General features: G+C 46.4%; 1 long non-coding RNA gene across 4 annotated transcripts in view; it reads right to left on the bottom strand.

Annotated features, from left to right (window-relative positions):
- LOC142818505 (uncharacterized) overlaps window positions 1-22,366 on the bottom strand; it is a 55,096-nt gene that overhangs the window by 24,002 nt on the left and 8,728 nt on the right. For 3 of the 4 annotated variants that reach the window (XR_012896002.1, XR_012896004.1, XR_012896001.1), the window contains exons 2-3: window positions 8,881-8,949; window positions 7,462-7,615 (exon numbers count right to left, since the gene is read on the bottom strand). This is a non-coding gene — a long non-coding RNA (uncharacterized LOC142818505). Of the gene's footprint in view, window positions 1-3,817; window positions 3,911-7,461; window positions 7,616-8,880; window positions 8,950-22,366 lie in introns of all 4 variants that reach the window. The other variant, XR_012896003.1, reaches the window with a different exon arrangement.

Below are 22,366 nucleotides of genomic sequence, written 5' to 3'. Positions count from 1 at the left end.
TTCAGACCCAAATACCCTTGTGCAGCCTCCTTCATGTCTCTTCTTCGAGGCCCTGCCTCTGCTCACTCCATCCTCCCTCCCTCCCCCATTCACCTTCCCTTTCACCAGGCAGGAGCAGAGAGTTGAGGCATAGGACCTGGACTTGGGCTAAAGGATTTGGAGTGATAGCAGGGCTCTGAGCTAAGCCTAGGGCAGGGACCTGGGGTGCAGGAGGGGGTTCAGGGAACTGGGGTGCAAGCTCTGGGAGGGAGTTTGGATCCTGGGGGCTCAGGACTAGAGCAGGGGCTTAGAGTATAGGGGAGTACATAACTGAGGCAGGGATTCGGAGCTGGCTCCATCTGGACACTGCTTACCACAAGTGGCTCCTGGCTAGGGTGCAGCGGGGCTAAGACAGGCTTGCCCCTGCCCTGGTCCTGTATCACTCTCAAAAGCAGCCAGTAAACCCCTGTTGTGCCCTCTGTTGTGGAGACAGAATACAGGGTAGGAGGGGACACCCTTACAGCAGCAGCCCCCCCTCCCTTCCTTGCCCTGAACTGCAAGTAGGAGACTCCTGGCAGGAGGAGGCAGCTCCAAGGCCAAGGGCAGGAGATGGGCAGCAGCAGAGGGGAGAGGAGCAGCTGAAGTGCCAGCACTTGGTAGCCTCTTGGCCAAACCACTCAAGGTCACCTGTCAGAGGCTCCAAGATCTACCAGTAGATCCCGATCGACTGGTTGGTGACCACTGAGCTAGACAGATATAAAGAGGGTTTATGGGGGAAGGGAACAGAAAGGCCCTCCCACTCAGGCCATAGAAGCAACCCACAGAAATTACTGCACAACACGCAAGCTCTCAGCTGACTGCCGGCTTTGCTGCCAGCCTGTGAATCAGCCCCAATCCACCCCACTCGGGCCCTGGTTTTGTTCACATAGGTGCTGAGGCTACGCAATGCAGGCGAGAAATCTGCTCTGAGCTTTGCATTTGTAACAGCAGCGGAGGGGCCTGAACTGCAGAGTGGACTCTGCAGCCAGCCAGCAGCCCGTGGCATTTGGATTCGGGCCCCAACTCTGACCTAGGCGAACGCTGCACATTCCGGCACCGAGTACAAGCTCCACTGTCAAAAAGCTACAGTAGCTCCATTGTTCCCAAAGGCCATCCCAACTGAGAAAATATCAGCTTTCTAAGCCTGGCATATTGCTTTTCCCAAGATAACTGACATGCTCCCAGGGATTTTATTTGTCATAGTTCAAGAGCCTGAAGCAAATATGACTGCTCACTTTCTTACTACTTCTCCCTGCTCTAGTCCCCCCTTCAGCTTAGCTCCCCCACAGGAGACCTGCCAGTTCTGGTTTGCTTGTGAGTGCACCTCCAGGCACATTCCCTAGCATAGTGGGTGTTCTGGTGGATCGTACTATTGCAGTTCTGCTCTCCACTAGGGATGTTAAATATCGGTTAATTGAATAGTCAATGCATGAATTCTTACTAGTTACTCGATTACTGTATAGTTCCAGGGGCGGGGCTGGCAGCCAGTGCGCTCCAACCCCACTCCCAAGGAGCCTCTGCCACTTCACGCTGCTGCCTCTGTATCAGAGGCAGCGGCGCAAGGTGCCAGGTGGGAGCTGGTCCATGAGGGGAGCCAATTTAAGAAACAGCTCCCCTTGAGGACCTCTGTTACAGAGGAAGCAATGGAGGTGGCAGCAGCCCCTGTCTGGGAGGGGGCTGAGCTCCAGGACCCAGTGCAAGCCAGAACTGAACTGGACTGCCTACCCTCCTAGCTCCTAATACACTTTGGCTACGTCTAGACTGGCATGATTTTCCGGAAATGCTTTTAACGGAAAAGTTTTCCGTTAAAAGTATTTTCGGAACAGAGTGTCTAGATTGGCAGGACGCTTTTCCGCAAAAGCACTTTTTGCGGAAAAGCATCCGTGGCCAATCTAGATGCGCTTTTCCGCAAAAAAGCCCCCATCGCCATTTTTGCGATCGGGGCTTTTTTGCAGAAAACAAATCTCTGCTGTCTACACTGGCCCTTTTGCGCAAAAGTTTTTCGGAAAAAGACTTTTGCCCGAACGGGAGCAGCATAGTATTTCCGCAAAAGTACTGACAATCTTACATGAGATCGTCAGTGCTTTTGCAGAAATTCAAGCGGCCAGGGTAGACAGCTGGCAAGTTTTTCCGCAAAAGCAGGTAATTTTGCGGAAAAACTTGCCAGTCTAGACACAGCCTTTAAGTGCAGAGCTGCAGCGGAGGTAGGTCCAGACCTGGCACGAGCCAGGATTGAGCCGGGCTGCTGGCCAGCCTGCTAAAAAATGTACTTGTAAGGGGAAGGAATGCGTATAGTCTATAGCATTAACTTATAAGCTTTTGCTTACTGGTTAATTGGTTAATTGACCACACCATTACATCCCTACCCTATCCCCTGCAGCATAGGAGGGCCACCCTAAATCCAGCTAGCTCTGCCAGAAATCAGCCCATGAAGTCAATGGAAAGCATCTCCTTGACTTCTGTGGGCTCTGGCCCACACCGGGCAAGACCTTCTAGGGAAGGCATCATGCCAAGATATTGGCAAATCACAGGTGAGTGAGGGATTTTGCCTTTGCACCTAATGCCACAGCCCAGTCCAGGAATATGCCAGCCAGACAAAGCAGCTATAGTGCCCTATTCTCAAGGACCAAGCTGCAGTTGTTACTCAGAAAAGTAGTTCTTACTCACAAAGTAATTCTGCACTGTTTATTCTTGAAGTTAATAAGACCAGGCCCATGACTCATGTGTCAGCTTAGCATCTGGGTTTACTTGCCAGGGATTTCCTTGTTAGATCAAGTGCCTTCTGAGCAAATGCTGATAAAAATGCTAATTCCTGAGTGAATAAACTTGTTGGAGCCGGTTTTTATATGCACTCTCTTTAATCTCCGATGCACAGAGACAACAATCCTACCTGGTAACGGTCACTCAATTTTCATCAATCGCTTCATGCTCTGGAAGGATTTTGACTTTATCAGCATTGTGGCTCAGCTCCATGGATACATCAATATTGTATTATCCTTCTCTGGGGCCAATCCTGTAAGACACTCAGACTTTTCTGCTGATAGCTGAGGGCCTTCAGCACACTGCAGGACTCCCACACAGAACCAGGCTCAGGCATATACCCTCACAACAGGCTTGCTTTGCAGTTTGCTTCCTCTCAAGCATGTAGTACTGGTCACTGCAGGACATGGGCTACTGGGCTGATTCAGTTCAATATTTCCCACATGCTCATTATTCAAGCTCTCTCTGTACACATGTACTTTAATCTGGAGACAACTGGGATGGCTGCCCTGCTGACAAAAGCTACTTTGAACCACAGCAGTCAGAACTGGAAGAGGTCCACTAACCATCATGTTCACCCATGCCTGCGCAGAACAGCTCCCTTAAGGATACATTCGCTACTACACCACATGGTCCATTTTTAAACGACCCAGGAGAGGGGCCTGCCACTAACTATACTCCACAGTCCATTAGACACCACTTGGGAGGAAATTGTTTCTGAACTCTGCAGCCTAAGTTTCCCTTAAGTCAATAGAAACTCACTGTTGCTAGTTACAACCCCCACCTCTTCTTTGAGCAATGCTTACCTCCCCTCCCGCTTAATATACCCACTTGTAGGCAGCCCAGTGTCTGCATCAGAATAAGAGAGACACACACAGCTTGCAGCAGGTTTACAATAGCTGCCACCCCTTGCTGAGTGACTGGTTTGTAGCAAGTTCCAGCAGCAGGATAACAGGTCCTAATCATCCTTAACATCTGGCAATAACCAACTTTAGGACCCAATTCAAAACTAGTGAATTTGAACAAAACCCAGACTCACCCAGGCAGCAAGCAAGTCTATCTTCAGCTCCATCTGTGCAAGGTTTATTCTTTTGTGGTAACACCAGCATCACCTTCTCTGCCTGCCTGGGTCCTGGGAAAACACCAGGACTATGTCTACACTGGCAACCTCTTGCGCAAGAACATCTTGCGCAAGAGTTCTTGTGCAAGATGTCTTGCACAAGAAAATGTCCACACTGCCATGTGCGAGCTGTACTTTTGCGCAAGAGAGCTCATGGCAATGTGGACACTCTCTTACGCAAGAAAGCTCTGATGGCCATTTTAGCCATAGGGCTTTCTTGCGCAAGAAATCCCTACTGGAGTGTCCACACTGCCCTCCTGCGCAAGAGGGCTTACACCTGTTAGAAGAGAGTGTAGCTCTTGCACAAGAAGCCCTCTCTTACCACGCCGTACTGTAAATTTCCTTGCGCAAGAGCGGGCGGGCAGTGTGGACGCTCTGCGGATTCTTGCGCAAGAACGGCCATACTTGCGCAAGAAGCCGCAAGTGTAGACATAGCCCAGCTATCTTCTTGTAGCCCATAATGAGAACCCAGGGAGGGAAGAAGTTGTGTCTCATTCACTCTTGCTGGTGGCTGTTCATAGATTCCGAGGGCTGGAGGGCTGACAACTTCTGCAACCCTCTGGGCAATGTGTGTGAGGGGCCTAACTTTGCACCCCAGGGGGCTGAGGCCAGAAGAGCCAGGGCTGGAGCAGCCAGCCCTCAGAGCCACACAGAGCATGTAGTGCCAGACTCCGGAGGCAAATTAACCGGCCGGAGGCTCCAGCCGCCATCACTGCTGCAGTATTGGCAGCGGCTGGGAGTCCTGAACCCCTTTGAATTGCTGGGCACTGGGGCAACTATCCCCTTTGACCCTCCCTCTTGGTGGGCCTGCCAAGGGCAAAAGGGGCCATGGCGATCAGATTGTCTGGCTACCTGCATAACTCAGTTCATGCAACTGCCCTGAAATAATTCCTAGAGCAGCTCTTTGAGGGCATGTCTGGACATGTAAATTAGACAGATCGAAATTGCAAATGAAGCCGGGATTTGAATTTCCTGCACTTCATTTGTATAATGGCGGCCACACGTTTGTTCGAAAAAGGGCTTTTCGAAAGTGAAACTACCGTCTAGACACGGTTCTTTCGAAAAACAACCCTTTTTTGAAAGATCCTGTACTCAGTTTTTGCTACATCCTTCTTGAATTGTTGGTTCCAGAACGGGAAACAGGATTCCAACAGCAGTTGTGCCACTGCCAAAAACAGAGATCAAATAACCTCTCTGCTCCTGTTCAGGATTCCCCTCGTTATATATCCCAGGTTCAGATTAGCTCTTTTGGCCACAGCATTGCCCTGGAAGTTCATATTCAGCTGCTTATGCCCCATGATCCCCAGAGTCTCTGCTTCCCAGAATAGAGCCCCTAAGTTGGCCCACATTTTCCCATCCCTGTGCATATTATGCTGTTTTGTGAAACAGAAATGAGGCAGCATTATCCCAGGAGGGTTCCCTCTCTGAATGCCAGAGTCTCCATATTCTTGTCTCACTCTGCCAGGGACATCCTCATGCATGTCACTGAATGTGGTGCATGAATGTGTGGATTCATTACAGCCAAGGAATTTCCTCTGCAAATGGTGCACTTGCAAATTACCCACATGTTGAAAGGCACTTATGCAAATCCAGGCTGGAGACCCGATCCTGCAGCCCACAATGCAAATTTGAACAGGTAATAATCGGATCTCCAGTCTGGATTTGCATGGTGTTGTCCAGGGAGGGGGTAATATGCAAGCACACCACTTGCAGGGTGGTAGGGGACGAGGAGACACATATACACACAAATCATAGTGATTACACAGTTACACACACTGTGGGCTCTGCAGTATAAAGCTTAAATAAGGTTTATATTGCAGAGCATGCAGTGAAACTTCTCTGGAAGTCAGTATGGCAAGGGCTGCCAGCCCTAGTCCCAAGTAGGCTTTGCTGCAGGATCTGTAGCCAGCTCCCCCGGAGCCCTGCCACCCGTACTCCTGGGAAGCCAGAGTGTTACCTGCAAGGAGGGAGGGATGGAGCAAAAAGGAAGGAGGGGGGAAGGAGGTGACCAGGTCTGCCATGGATACGGGCTGCTCGCAGGAGTGGCCTGAGATGGGCTGCAGCAGCTGGCACCCCAGGAGGAACGCGCAATCGGCGCCCTCGCCTGCAGGGACGTCAATGGACTGACATCATCGTCAGGTGCCCTGTGACATCATCATCAGGCTCCCCAGGCGCCCTGTGACGGCACCCCGTTGAAGGCGGCACTCTAGGCAGCATCCAAGTCCGCTTATAGTCATGGGCTGCCCCTGGCTGCTCGGGAGAGAGGGGAGGTGTTTACAGAAACTGGTAAGCCTCATTCGTTAAGGACAAGGTTAACTACTTAACTGGTTAACTTTTTACATCCCTAACTTCATCTGGGGTAAGGAATGCAGGAAAGGCCTGATAGCTCCTGATTTAGCCGTGGCTTTATCTTGTAAGCAAAGAATGATTTCTAGTGAACCAATGAACCCAAAACTTGCTGACAGAGCCATCCTGTCCATAGGATGGTTTGGGGCAGTTGCCCCAAACTGCACACTTGTGGGGGTCCCTGCTAAAGGAATCATCGATGGAAGGGATCAGGGAAATTATGTGGGCCAGGCACAGTGGCAGTAGGGGTTCATTGCTGCCCCCCACTCATTCTGGCAGTGGAGAAAGGGGGTGAAATTTAATAAGGACAAATGCAAAATACTCCGCTTAGGAAGGAACAATCAAGTTTCACACATGCAGAATGGGAAGCGTCTGTCTAGGAAGGAGAATTGCAGAAAGGGATCTAGTAGACCATAAGCTAAATATGAGTCAAAAGTGTGACACTGTTGCAAAAAAAGCAAATACAATTGTAGAATGTATTAACAGGAGTGTTGTGAAAAGGACACGAAAAGTCATTTTTCCACTCTACTCTGTGCTGATTAGGCCTCATTTGGAGTATTGTGTCCCGTTCTGGGCACCACATTTCAGGAAAGATGTGGAGAAATTGGAGAAGGTCCAGAGAAGAGCAACACAAATTATTAAAGGTCTAGAACAGTGTTTCTCAACCAGTGGTACGAGCAGCCTTAGGGGTACTCGGGAGGCATCTGGGGGGTAATGTCAACACAACTGAAATTTGGAGAAAACAGAATTTCTTTTAAGTTTTCCATCCCGCCCCAGCGCCCTGACCCCGCCCACCTCCTCTCTACTGAATAGTTGCATATTGCCTGGTTGGTAGACACGCTCACGCAGTGTGAACGTGTCTGCCAGCTAGGCAGTACGCAGCTACGTACTGATACTCATAATAATAAAACTTACTTAATTAGAAAATACCAGACATTTATATATACGGTATTTTCTCAATTTATTTCCCAGACAGAAACCTCAAATATCAGACTGTCCAGTTCAAAACCGGACACCTGGCAACTCTAATCTAAAGCAAGGCCCTGTATATACTTTTTCTCCTAGGCAGGGTAGCTGGCAGGGGCTGTGCTTCCATGTTCCTGGTAGGGACGGGGCCTCAGGCAGAAGGGGTGGGACCAGGGAAGCCAGCCCTCTGCACCACACACTCTCCCCTCAGAGCAGCCCTCCAGCAGCAATTTAAAGGATCTGGGGCTCACCTTCTGCCTGCTCCTAGGAGCCCAGGCCTCTGGAGGATTGTCTGTCATGATTTCAGGAATCCTGTGTAGTGCCATCTAGCTGCTGAAAGCTGCATAACACCTCACCAGACCTGGCCTCTTCAGAACAAGGAAACTGTGTCACCAGGATGAGGCCCTGTAGTGAAGAGAACCCAAATGACATCAGTGGGTCAAATTGTACACACCTCACTCCATTTTCATTCACTCCTCCCTTCTTGGAAGCAATGGGTGCTTTGTCCTGGCGAGGAGTGAATGAGCATGCCTGTGCCAACTCACTGATTCCTGCTGCTATGAAGAGCCAGACCACTGCTTTAAAAAAAGAAAGTGGCCCTGCTAAACCCTCAGGGCATGTCTAGACTTGCTTTCACTTTTGAAAGAAGATATGGAAATTCGGCACAAATTTGCATATCTTCTTCCAATCACTTTTTTGAAAGAGGTTCTTTCGAAAAAAATAGTAGTCTAGACGTGGTTCTTTCGAGAAAAAAACCCTTTTTTGAAAGAACTGTTCTTCCTAAAAAAAATGAGGTTTACACAATTCTTTTGAAAAAGGGTTTTTTTCTTGAAAGAACTGTGTCTAGACTACTTTCTTTTTCAAAAGAACTTTTCAAAAAAATGATCGGAAGAAGATATGCAAATTCGCCCCAAATTTGCATATCTTTCAAAAGTGAAAGCAAGTGTAGATGTGCCCTCAGAGTGTATCTAGAGATTTATCAAAGCAATGGGCATGGGGCATCATATGTAAAGGTCTTCTCATAAAAAACACATAAGTGTTGCTGTGTTAGGCAGCCTGCCTTGAACATGAGTGCACATTGTTTTTATGGGGTGGATCATAGCACCAGTATTTCTTGGTACTGTTTGCATTTGGGGTCAGGAGTGTTCTGTCCTCACAAATGCTTTGAAGATTAATAAATGCTCCATCCTTATTCAGGAACACCCAAAGGCACATGACTAATCTGAAGCATGATGTCAGAGGCACCTGCTTACTTGCTTCCCTGGCTCTGGAGCCTGAGTTTACACTTACCCTGCTATGGCATCTGCACAGGTAACCAGGGAAGAAAAGGATGCAACAAGACTGTTTACCGTTGCCTTCAAGCTGGGAGTGGACAGAGGAGATAAGTGCATTATGGGACACTGATGACATACACCCAGAACCACCCGCTGCACTTTTGGTGTCAGTGTGCACTGGAAGAATAACCCAGAATGGAAAGGGGTGGCAGAAAATGTAGGATACTCAAAGTCAGTGGTAGGCGTGCTACTTCTGACTATGTTGAATTCTTGTACACTGTGGAGACATGCTCCTTTGACTTTATAAAATTGGGTGCTAAAAAAAAAATCAACCTTAATAAGTTTGACCTCGTCTCGTAGTGCACACAAGCCCTAAGAGAGACATTAAATACTCACTTGCTCTTTGGAACAGGGACTCTTTCTATCTCATTGATCGCTGTGGCCCTTGTTTGCTCTAGATGACACCTGCAAAATAATCATACACACATGGGTGAAGGGTAATGTAGGCAAGGGAAGGCATTGCCTTCCCAAAACTGCCTATGCTTCCCAGCTGCCCAGAAGGGCTGTGGCCGTGACTGGGAAGCCTGGTTCCCTGGCCACTCAGGAGGGCTGTGGCATGGCAGCTTGGCTCCCTGGCCACCCACGAGGATTGGGGCCACCGGCACCCTGGCCACAAGAGAGATTTCTGAAAGGATAGGATCTCGGATAGGAGGGGTAGGGCTAGGGCCTGTCTTCCCCAGCTAAGCCTTCACCAGCCACCCATGTATGTACAAGTCTCATTTCATTGTCCAAAATGGAGTCAAGTTCAAAAACCAAACAAACAACAACAAAGGTGAAAAACGAATGAAGCCTGGGTCCTAACAGTGTAATCCATCAGAAGGGTATCACGGACCCCTCTTTTGGCCCAATCCACAAAGGGTGAGAGTCCAGTATTGCTCTCAGCTGGAGACAATATTCTGTTAGCTCAAGATTTTTCAACAGACAGTTTAACAGGCAAAAACTTGAAATGTGTCTGAATTTTCCAGTCACTAATCAGAGCTGGCTAAAAAAATTTTTTTAAGATGCTGTCAAATTAGAAAGGTCATTCAAAGGTCTTGTGCAATTTTATATGCATTTTTCAATGGCTGCAGGTTTTTTTAACTACCATTCTTTATTAGTGTATTTTAGTTTTCTTACTTCTTGTTAGCCCAAATAATTCTCATTCTTCACAGGCCAGTCAGCAGGTGTATGCATTATTTTATGTCAATGTCAGAATTCTACTTACTGCCCTTTTAGCTCTTAGCTAAAAATGTTGGGCTGCATCTCAAGAAAAATAAATAAAGCAATCAGAATGTTGAGGAGGCAAAGGTAAAATATTTTTTATAAAAAAGAGAGGCGGTTTCTATAGTTTTTTTTGAGAACTGTTGTTCTAGGTGTTTCCTGAGGAAGTGGCTTATTTTCCCCCTCTTCTCCCCATGACTCTTAGCCTCTGAGTTTTTTTCATTACAGAGATGCTGTATGGTACAAACAGCCCAGCTTACTAGAGAATAATTTAATTCTGCTGTTGCATTTAAACTGATGGATGATGGTCTGAGGTAACCAGGATGAAGTTTAATAAAGATAAATGCAAAGTGCTCCACTTAGGAAGGAACAATCAGTTTCATACATACAGAATGGGAAGCGACTGTTTAGGAAAGTGTACGGCACAAAGGAATCTAGGGGTTATAGTGGACCATAAGCTAAATATGAATTAACAGTATGATGCTGTTGCAAAAAAAGCAAACATGATTCTGGGATGCATTAACAGATGTGTTGTGAGCAAGACACGAGAAGTCATTCTTCCGCCCTACTCTGCGCTGGTTAGGCCTCAGTTGGAGTATTGTGTCCAGTTCTGGGCACCGCATTTCAAGAAAGATGTGGAGAAATTGGAGAGGGTCCAGAGAAGAGCAACAAGAATGATTAAAGGTCTAGAGAACATGACCTATGAGAGAAGGCTGAAAGAACTGGGTTTGTTTAGTTTAGAAAAGAGAAGATTGAGGGGGGACATGGTAGCAGTTTTCAGGTATTTAAAAGGGTGTCATAAAGAAGAGGGAGAAAACTTGTTCATCTTGACCTCTGAGGATAGAAGAAGCAGCAATGGGCTTAAACTATAGTAAGGGAGGTTTAGGTTGGACATTAGGAAGAAGTTCCTAACTGTCAGGGTGGTTAAACACTGGAATAAATTGCCTAGGGAGGTTGTGGAATCTCCATCTGTGGAGATACTGAAGAGTAGGTTAGATAAATGTCTATCAGGGATGGTCTAGACAGTATTTGGTCCTGCCATGAGGGCAGGGGACTGGACTCGATGACCTCTGAAGCTCCCTTCCAGTCCTAATAGTCTATGATTCTATGATGAAGGAGCTGGACATTTTGATTCAGATTCAGCAAAGCACTTAAGTGAGTAAAGAATGGTAGTAAATGACTGCTTAAAATTAAGAATGTGCTTAAGTGCTTTGTTGGCTCAAGGTTTTTGCAAATAATTGATCTAGCTACAGAAGCACTCCTAGGAAGACAGGGCTGAATTGACTTGTAACAAAGAAGGCTTCAGAGCAATTAGCTGTTGATTTGTTGCATTTAAGCTGCTTTAATACAGTTGTAGGCAGAATGCAGCATTTATGTGATCTTACAATCCAGCTTCTGGAGCAGCTCCTGTAAGTCAGACCATGCTGCCATGCTTAGATTTGGAGCTGAGGGCCTATTGCCATGCAACCATTGTTGAGGCACTCTGTGAGCAGACTCCAGAATCTGCATGGTAAGCTACTGAAGTCATGGGGGCTGTGGGCTCTCCCTGCACAGAGGTCATAGCAGGCTGGTGACTTGGTTACTCTTCCCCCAACCTCACACTGATGCTGCAATCTGGAGGTGAAGGTCCTGTTTTTCATTACTAGATGACAGCATGGGCCTGCTTCTTAGTTACACCATACCTGCCCCCGGGGCAGTGATGGGCTGAGTTAAAGTGACTTTAAGCCACCACTGCACTCTCTCTATCCTGGGGTCATGCAGGGCTTGCTTTGCCCCCAGGATGAGTTAAGGGTGCTCTGATTTATGCCCTGTTTGACTGCTGGGAAGCAGAGACTAGTCAGAGTCCAGGTTATGGTGGCTGCACTACTAGCAGATCACTGTGCTGGCAACTGGAAGCCAGGACAGAGCCTTTACAGCAGGAACAGACAACCAGAAATGGTGGCTAAGCCATGCAAGTGACCCTCTTTCTCCTCAGTGGGCCACAGGAGCCTGCAGCACACTGGGGTTCCCTGTCTATCCTGTCCCCATCTATCTCCCTTGCCCCCACATATCTCTTGCACACCAGGACACCGGAACCCCACACTTACCTCCTCCTTCCTCCTAGTCTTTTGAAGCCCACAAATCACCAGATTTGTGCTCTGTTCCCACTCCTTTCTCTCTCCCCCAGAGCTGGAACACTGTGAATCAGCTGTTTGTGGCATTCCAGCTCTGGGACGGAAGAGGGGGAGCAAAAACAGAGCAGCTCTTCCAAAAGTGCTGGGAGGGTAGGGTTGCCAGATGGTTTAACCAAAAATACCAAATGCCCCCCCCCCCCCCAAAAAAAAAAAAAAACCACCAGGGAAAAAAATCAGTTGAGAAAAAAAAAAAAATAACCCAGGGAGACCAAAGCTGTTGATCATAAAAAAAGAAAAGAAAGAAAGAAAAAAAGGACTGCGAGAGTTATTAAGCAATAAATAAATAAATACATAAAATAAAAAAAATTAAAAACCCAGCATGGACCCTTTAAGAGGCTTTTTGGACCTTAAAGGCTGCCATCTTGTCTCCCTGCTCTGGATCAGACAGCTCCCCTGCAGAACCAGATAAGTGCAGGGGAGGAGTCTGGGCCTGGTTGCTGAGTGTGTCGTAGGGTTACCAGGTGTCCGGTATTGACCTGAAAAGTCCGATATTTTCACCTCCTGGCAGGAAAAAAAAATCAGAAAATACCGACATTTTAGGTGTCTGGTATTTTCAGAATTTTTTTACCAGACAGAAGGCAAAAAAAATGGACTGTCTGGGCCAGTACTGGACACCAGGCAATCCTATGGGAAGGAGAGGAGAAGCAGGAAGTGCAGGGCTCCAGTGTCCCAGTATGTAAGAGGCACATAGTGGGGAGGAGCCAGGGGGCCTGTGATACACAGGTAGAGCCCTAGCAGGCTGCAGGTGCCCACCACCACTTTAAGGCCTCGTTACACCAGTCCAGGAGGTCCCCTATCCTGAGGATGTCCACGATAGCAACCTGCCTGTAACTGGGAAGGGGAAGCACAGGTGCTGGAGGGAAGAGTTTAGAAGGGGCACTACCCACTTTAAAGCCCCTTTGCATTGTCAGACCAGCACACAAGTGCCTTGACCTAACTGAGGGACTATCCTGATTGTAGAAAAGAGTGCTGTCTACTAACATCAGCTCCGTACTCACTGATTATAGGTCAACAACCTTCATTTGCTTCTCCTTCTCCCAGGTGGCTCAAGGCATGAAAACCAGATTGGGCTGCAGATTCTGAACTGGATTCAAATGACCAAACTACAAGGATAGTTCCAAGATGGTGAAAGCGCCTGGAGGAGGATGTGCTTAAATATAAGTCTTGTTTCAGGCTCACCTCAGTGTTGAGTGTATATTATCCAAAAACAGTTATGGAAGAGTGGGAAATAAATATATTTAAAAAACCCTCCAGAATCAAATGAACTGCGTAGCTTTGCTATAGGTTAGCTATTGAGATTTGATTATTAAAATAATACAAGAATTTGACCTCTACTTGAACTGAGGGGTTTAGCTCCACTGTACAGCTATTTTTGAGGCACTCTGGGAGCAGACTCCAGAATCTTTCTCACGGTAGTATATCAGGGTGGAGAATACATCACATAGCCTTTGTCAACTATTGCTACCTGGGAGCTCAGAACTATCAAAGGCACAAGGAAAAAACAATTTATTGGGGCTTCGTTACCATTATGCTCCAAGCCATCCACTAGAAATCTGCACAGTCCTTCCTCTCTCTTTGCAAATGGTTGTGGTTAGTTATTTCTTCACCTTCTTATTACTTCTTGAGTTGCTGGCACCAGCTTGACAGAGCCTCAGGTTATCAGCACTGAATCAATTCTTATGCTGGCAAGTTTCCATACAATTAATTTATCTTTATAAATTGATTCTTTTCCCATGATTAATACCTGGATCCTGCATCCAATAGTGCATCAACTTTCTTAGCCTGAACATGGTCCCACTGACTTCTACGTGGCACGTGGTCAAGGGGTCCATTCACACTGATGTTGTTGCAGGATTGGGCCTATGAACCAGACTCATATTCTTCATTCCTGTGAAAATCACCAGGAGATTTGGCCAAATGTGTTACCACATGCTTGAGCCCTTATTTTATGGGCTGTTGAAAAGCAGCTGCCTCTCGTGTAGAACAAGCCAGTGGTTAAAGGTGCACAGCAACCTGGAGAGGCCATTTAAGGCATCTTCTTGTTTTAAGCAGCCCATCTAGTTAGACTTCAGTGGAATTACTCCAGATTTACAGAGCAAATGCCAAGATCATAATGACAACAATCTTTGTCTTGCCAGTATCCCTTTACTCAGCCTTTGGGGCAGCATATTACTGCACACTAGCCTGCCACAGGTTTTTGTCATTGTTGCTTTGCCCTAGTGGCCTGGAGCACTAAACCTAGTTCTGCCAAATCCTCATGTGATTTTTTTAGTGTTGGAGATGCAGGCCACATGTGCTAAATGGTAAACAGCTCTGGAGGAGCAGCATGAAAAGGGCTTTATAGTTAGAGCAAACAAATGTAAATGCCAGAATATAAATGAAATGGAGCTTTCCCAAAGCCTGAGGCAACTAAGATTTCAGAGCTGAAAGTGCAGACTTGTTTGTTTCTGAGAAGGTTCTAAATAGCAAAGTGTTCCAGAGCGATTCCATCCCGTCCTGTTCCCAGCAAAGTAGCAGGCACTCTTGAGTGGCCACTAAAGCACTAACTGACAAAAATCACTCACCATCTCACTATTTGAATGGCATTTTGAAGCTAGATTGTTTTGTGAGTGGGGAGCCAGCTAAGAGAGGAATAATGCCAATAAAGCAATCATTTATTACTGAACAGAGTAATGTGGAATACAGACACAGCATTAGCCACTGAGCAAATATAGGCATTAATGCACAAGAAACTTAGGGTCTGGTTTATACCATCTAGTAGAGCTGGAAGGGACCCTGAGAGGTCATACCAGTCCCCTGCCCTCACAGCAGGAACAAGTACCATCCCTGATAGATTTGCCCCAGATCCTTAAATGGCCCCCTCAAGGGCTGAACTCACAATCCTGGGTTTAGCAGACCAATGCCCAAACAACTGAGCTCTCCCTCCCCCTTTGTTTAGGCCCATGCCCCAAAAAGGCAAGCTGGCAAACAGACACAAAGAAAAGACAAGTATGTTACATTTTGGAACTAAGTTTCAAGATTATTCAAACCATTTGGACTAGAAAGGACCCCAGTTTGGTCGCCATGCAGGATGGGTGCCATTATGCCTTAACAATCCCTAACAGAAGTCAGTCTCGAATATCACCAGCCCAACTCATTTCCCAGTAGCTCATGGTAGCTTATGCCATTGTGTAAATGCCTCCATCCTGCAAGGTAAAACCCCACAGAGAGACATTCATATAGTGCAGGAGTTACTTGCCTGGAACCCTTTGCAGGTCAAGGCCTAATTGTTCCTACAGGGATAAAACCTCAGTTTTTAGTGAGGGATAAAACTCAGTCAATATTCCCAGTTGCCTTGACTGAGAGCTGTGCTGGGTAAGGACTGATGAATGCCTGCAGCAATTAGTTCAGACAGCTTTTCATTTGTTTAAACAAATGTTTTGGCCACTGCAGCATGAGCCATTACTGTTTGTGCTGTCCTCTTTGACTGTGCAAAATAATTAGTGCCTGGCCTCTTTGTGACACCCATCACAACAGCTGCAGCCAATTACCAGGCCTGATCCTCCAACTTTGCACCAGTGCTGCTCTACTGATGTCAGGGGAGCTCCTTCAGTACTAAACTGGCTTGAGGCAGCAGCACAGAATCAGACCCGTTGTGCCTCCACTTAGCCATCGGTCACCTCCAAACTGAGCATGACCCAGGTCTCAAACTTTTCCTCAGTGGCCTAAGGGTCCATAGTGTGCTCATCTCTTTTGCTCTCCCCTGAATGCTTGTCTAGTTTTTCTGGCTCTGTTTTGACAGTGAGGGGCCTGATTCCCCTGTTGGTCCTATCCACCTTACACCTGGGCATCCCCACTGACTTCAGTGATGCTGCTCCTGATTTACACCAGTTTAAGAGGACTGTCAGGCTCACTTTGTCAGAATCCTGACCGTATCACTTTGATGTGCTATACCGCTATTACATTTAGTGCACTTTCTTGGGAACCCTCTTGGTTTCTGCATTACAGTGTGTGGAAGCGGGAACTGGGTAGGTGCCAATAGCTTATATGGGCCGTAGCACAGATTGGCCCCAGGCCTTCACTGATGCCTCCCTCTCCTCTTACTTACCCTTCTATGAAGCAAAGTCTCCACTTACTGGAGAAGCAATGTTCTGATGATTGATCTTCCAGGGTTCAGTTTAGAGAGTCTAGCAAAGTTCTGTTAAATTGAATGCTGAGGACACCCCCAGCAACAGCACTGTGGCAAGGAGTAAGGAAAGTTGATGGGAGAGTTTCTCCCATTCACTTCCTACTGTGGAGAGGGCACCAAGCTCACTTTAAGGTACATCAACACCAGTTATGTTATTTACGTAGGTAAAGTTGCATACCCTAAACCAACCTTCCTCTGTAGTAGCAGACCTGGCCTTAATCAGGAGTAACGCCAGTAAAATGAATGGGGTTAGACCCAGGCGCACACAGCATGCAAATTTATACTTAGTAATTACTCAGGTGAAATAGGAAAGATGGTCTAGGGCAGGAGTTCTCAAAACTAGAGAGTTGGAAGCCCTAACAGTAACAGGAGGCTATTACATGGGAAGTAGTGAGCTATCAGCCTCCACCCAATTCTTGCTTTGCCTCCAGAATTCTTAATGGAGTTAAATATATTAAAACATGTTTTTAATGTATAAGGGGGAGTCCTGCTCAGAGGCTTGCTATGTGAAAAGGGTTACTAGTACAAGAGTTTGAGAACCATTGGATTAGTGGACAAGACATGTGAATTCAGTTCTTGACCCAATCAAAGACAGCCTGTGTGACTTTGGGAAAGTTGCTTAATCTCTCTGTGCTTAGATCTCCTTCTGTAAAATGGAGATAGTGCTACTTCCTTACCTCACAGGACTTTTGTGAGGAGGAGATATATTAGTATTTGCAAGATACTTAGCTACTATGGTAACAAGGACCAGATAAGTACCTAGCCTGGTCTCAATTCTCCATTACCTTGTGTCAGCCAAAGCTTGGGAGAAAATTTTCTGACTGAACATTTTTCCATTTTAAAATGCCATTTGGTAAAATCAGAGCTTTCTGCAGGAACATGTTATTTTAGATTCAATTTCATTTTAAAAAAAGAGTTGAAATGAAGCACTTGGCTAAGAGGGAAACCTTTGCCCTAACTGAACATTTTGATTTGTTGTTTCAAACTGACGTGGCCTTTCAAAATGTATTTTATGCTCTGTCTTAAAAAGTCAAAATTGGAATGAAACATTTTGACTTGATCAGAACAGAACATTGCAGTTGATGGGAAACAAAGTGTGTGGTAAATGTTGCTTTTCAGGACATTATGAAATAGAATGGGAATTCTGCATTGCAACCAGCTTCGGTGTCAGCATTTGCCTCACTATGGCACACTACCAAATCACAGACTTCGTACTAGGGATGTAATAGTATAGTCAATTAACTGATAAGCAAAAGCTTATCGGTTAATGCCATAGACTACATGCATTCCCCCCCCGGCTAGTAGATTTTTTAGCAGGCTGGCCAGCAGCCCAGCTCAGTCCTGGCTTACGCTGGGTCTGGGACCTACCCCTGCTGTAACTCTGCATTTAAAGTGTATTAGGAGCCGGGTGGGCAGGCAGCCCAGCTCCGTTCCAGCTCCCGCCTGGCACTTTTGATACCTCTGGGGACAGAATAGTCAATTAACTAATAAGAATTCATGAAGTTAATCAACTATTCAATTAAGCAATATTTAACATCACTACTTTATACAGGCGGAGGTGATGATCCAACATCCTTGAAGCCACCCTAGCTCCCACATTTTAGGATTATCCCAAGACACAATACTTTTGGCTGAAAATAGGTTAGAGGATTAATAGGATAATAAATATTCCCTTAAAAATTACTCCCCAGCTGTGTGTTTTGAGAAATAATCCATTCATATTAGAAATACTCCAACAGTCAGGGCCCATAACAGCATAGTCTGACCTAGCGGTCACAGCCAAGAGCAGAATCACAGGTATGGACAAAAGTCAAAGCTAAAGCCTTGCCAAGGCTCAAAGCCAGGGGCTGCACAAGGACTAAGCCAGAGCTGGAGTCAGAAGTCTCACGTCAAACTGGAGTCAGAAACTGATGGCAGAGTGAGGAAGCAGGAGCAAGGACCAAGAACCAGGTGAGGAAGCAGAAGCTTGGTCTCATGGGTTAGGTCAGTGGCCAACTCAGCAATTAGTTGCCCAAAAGATGGGCCAGGAGCAGGATGATTTAGATCTGATGGTGCCAATCAGCAGTCTGCTGCTAGTCACCTGAACTTAGTGAGTCAGCAGGTGTGGCCTTTGATGGCAGGGCATTAGCTTATTCCTCATCTAACCTCCTAGAGGGGCAGGCTCTGACTCTGGGTCCACACAGCCGTGGGTTTGACACCCATGGGGCCTAACCCCAACTCACAGAGGTGGTAATTAAAAAACAGATTCATTCCTAGCAGATCGAAAGCAAAATACCTTTTTCTTTTCCCTCCTTATCTTGGTTTTTTACAGTTTTTTTATTCTTTCTCTTATTATTTTTGGTAGGTGAGTGGAAATCAAGATGAAAAACTGTCATGAGTACTACGGCTTTCTTTAGTGCAGTATTTTGCCACACACAGTATCTTATGGGATGTCAAGGGAGCTTGAAATAAAATATTTAAAAAAACCACAGGCCCTATGTTTTGTCACTTCTATTGTACCCTGACCTAGGGTAAATAGTCCAGTTTGGATACTTTGGGATGGCTCCAGTGCTCTTCAGTCAATAATTTACCAAAAAAGTTTGTTGCTGGCCTGGAGCTAATGTGGTTTTATTGGCCAGAGGAATCAGGTGAGTCCCAGCCCTGGGTGGGGAGTCATGAGCTAATGGTGTGAGAAGGAACAGAAAAATGCTGGTCCTCCTGTTAAGGGGAGGGAGCAAAACCAGTCCCACATGCTCATCCTCTATGTCCATTTGGGAGTGGGCACATGAAATGGGAGGAGATAGAAGCAAAAAGCAGGCCATCTATGCGAGACACTGGACATTCACTACTGAACCTCACAGCATCACCAGGTGCTCTGTTCCCACACTTCCTGCAGAGAGAGGGTCAAGTTGCACATAGGCAGAGGGTTAAGACAAAGATAGCATGGCTCCCGGCAGGGGAGACAGGTTGCGGCTTGCTGCAAAGGCAGAGGACAGCAGCACCTCAGAGAGCAGCTCAGTTATCATGCAAAGACCCTGCAAGACATCTCTCCTCCACAGGGCTTCTAGTCACTTTCCCTTCTAGAGAGAATCAGCCTAGAACTCCACTAGGTGTCTGCACCAGAAATAGTCATATAGACAGCAACCACTCAGTGTATCATGCTGAGCTGGTGTCAGCTCTTTTGGGGTGCATTCATTTCTGGGTGGATTTATAGGTAATATACACGTGCACTAGGTCAGAGTCCCTCACTAAGAAAAGCTTGTTAAGCAACTTGAACTCATTCGTTCTTTTATATCTTTTATGACCCAATGGGTGAACAGGAAAAAAAATAGCAGTTTACTACGGGCCTCATTTTTTTCCAACAAATTCTTTCCAGTCCTTTTTTTTTTTTTTTACAGGTTTGCACAGTACAGTAACTTATAGAGACCCCGTAGCAAAGCAGCCATTTAAGAAACACGCTAGGCTACTGTGAAATAAATTACTGACTTAACAGCCAGGCACCTAAAGATGTAATTGGGCCTCATTTGAGAGCAAATTAAAGCAACGTGCATAGCAGTCCCTGAGTCTGCAAGGGGTAGAGCTAAAATGAGGCTTGGAATGCTTCCAAAGTGCACAAGGTTAGGCGAACCCCAGCCTGCTGATCAGCCCAAAGCAGGAGAGAGCCAAACCTGAAGATGGATCAGCGAGGAGAGCTCCTGACCAGAGCTACCCAAGTAATTCTGAGCCAAAAGTTCTCCACGGGGCACATGAGGGTTGGCATTCAGGGTTCTGCTTTGGGCATGTAACAGGGTGGAGCCCAGGAAGGCAAGGGGAAAATCTGGACTGGGAAGCTCTGAGGTGAATGTCAGCAGGACATTCGCATAAGAGCTGAAGAAAGTAGGAAAGAAACACCATTTGTAGTTAACACTAAAATAAATAGAAAGAATAAAAGATAATTGTCTATTCACTAACATTCCATATTTATGTTTAACAGGGTTTACTTCAAAAGTTGGGAGTTTCATTTTTTGGTGTGTATTTTTTATTTAATTTTCCTGAAAATTATTTTTCAACAAAAGAAAGGGGAGGGATAGCTCAGTGGTTTGAGCATTGGCTTGCTAAACCCAGGATTGTGAGTTCAATCCTTGAGGAGGCCATTTAGGGATTTGGGGCAAAAAATTGTCAGGTATGGTACTTGGTCCTGCTGTGAAGGCAGGGGACTGGACTCAATGACCTTTCAAGGTCCCTTCCAGTTGTAGGAGATAGGCAATCTCCATTAATTTATATTTAATGTATAATTTAAAGAAAGATGAACAAGGAAGCCTCAAATAGCTGACCAGTTGTCCTCTGATTGATTCTTACTTTCCATTTCTGAGTGAGGCAATCCCTGAGGAGTGGCAAACATTGCCTTTTATAACAGAACCAAATCCCAGGAAGTGAATCTGTCCTGTGCTAGCAATAAGAACATAAGACTGGTCCTACTATGGGCGGTCAGTAATATAGGCAAGGGAAGGCATAGCCTTTCTAAAACTGCCTACATGACTGACCGCCTAAGGCTGGGGCTGCCGGGGAAGGTAGTCTAGTTCTCCCTGGCCACCAGGGAAGGCTGGAACTATGGTGCGGTAGCCCAGTTCCCCCCAGCTCTCAGGGAAGGCAGCTCAGCTCATCAGGGGCAGGGATGGGGCCACAGTAGGGCAGCTTGGCTTTCCCCTGCTGCATCACGATAGCACCAGCTCTCCATGTGGTCAGGCAGGATCAGGCTGAGGGTGGGAGGGGACTTGGATCCTGAGGCAGAAGGGGCAGGGTTGGGTCTTACCTTCTCCAGCTCGGCTTTCACCCAATGCTCATGGGCCCTATGGGTTAGACCAGTGATCCATCTATCCCAGTATGTTGTCTTCTGACAATGGGCAGAACTAGGAATGTTAAATATCGGTTAATTTAATAGTCATTAATTTCATGAATTCTTATAATTAATTTCATGAATTCTTATTGGTTAGTCGACTATTCTATAGTCCCCGGGGGCAGGGCCAGCAGCCAGAGTGCTTCAGCCCCACTCCTGAGGAGCCCCCTGCCACTCTGCGCTGCTGTCTCTGTTACAGAGGCAGCAGCGTGGGGTGCCAGGTGAGAGCTGGTCTGCAAGAGGAGACAGTTTAAAAACCAGCTCCCCTTGGCTGTCGTCCTACTCGGCTGCCTCTGATACAGAGGCAGCAGCATGGGGTGGCAGCAGCCCCTGTCTGTTGGGGAGCTGAGTTCCTGGACCCAGCACGAGCAGGAACTGCGTTATGCTGCCTTCCCACCTGGCTTCAAATACACTTTAAATGCAGAGCCACAGAGGGAGTAGGCCCCAGACCTATTGTGAGCCAGGACTGAGATAGGCTGCTGGCCAGCCCACTTAAAAATTAATTGGCGGGGGGAGGAAGAATTCATATAGTCTATAGCATTAACCTATAAGCCTTTGCTTATCAGTTAATCGGTTAAACGACTACACTCTTACATCCCTAGTCAGAACCACATCTTTGGGAATTATATGAATTTGAACTTTGTGGTTGTAATAAATCAATATTTCTGCATCTTCATACTCCAAATTTTGATTCTAGTTATGAATTCTGCAGCTTAGCCCCAACTGCAGCTAATAGGCAGAGAAGCAAAAGTAGAACTGTGTGTCCAGTTCAGTCCTCAGTTATTCCCACTGCAGTTAATGGGCTTGCATGGGTGTGACTGAGATCAGAATAACCTTTTTAGATAATGGAGCAATTGGAATCAGAGCTGCTATGAGGGTGGGGCAAAGGGTTAGATTTGGCTGGTGTAAATACAGAATCTGATACCATAATAATATTTGCCATTATTTGGACTTCACATCATCAGCACAAAGAACTCTGTTTAAATAAGGGAATGGTTAGGATGACATGAACTGAAAAGAGCCAAGAAATTCAAAGCAAAGGCCTGGCTCTCTGTCCGGAAATATCACTGTTTTGGAAAGAAACAAAAATATATTAACACAGGGTAAGGAAAAAGCAGGACAGGTTTCTTGCTAAACTTCCTTGAATTTTCCTTAACATTATCCAAGGGGGGGGGGAGGGAGAGAGAGAGAGATTGTGTGTGTGTGTGTGTGTGTGTGTGTGTGTGTGTGTGTGTGTGTTCGTTCCATTAAAAGGCTTCAAGTTCAAGGGACCAAATAAGCTGCTTTGAACCAGTCCTGGTTTCTTGGTTAAAGGAGATTCATATTAGCACATGCCAGAGTGTTCTTTATAGCATCGAAGGGTAGCATCTTGGGAGGATCTAAAGTTTGTGACTAAAAGTCAGGACTAGGGGTCATAAGATCCAG

Source organism: Pelodiscus sinensis, chromosome 15, assembly GCF_049634645.1.
Source record: "Pelodiscus sinensis isolate JC-2024 chromosome 15, ASM4963464v1, whole genome shotgun sequence".
Classification (NCBI taxonomy): domain Eukaryota; kingdom Metazoa; phylum Chordata; order Testudines; family Trionychidae; genus Pelodiscus; species Pelodiscus sinensis.
This window is presented reverse-complemented; position numbering and strand designations above follow the sequence as displayed.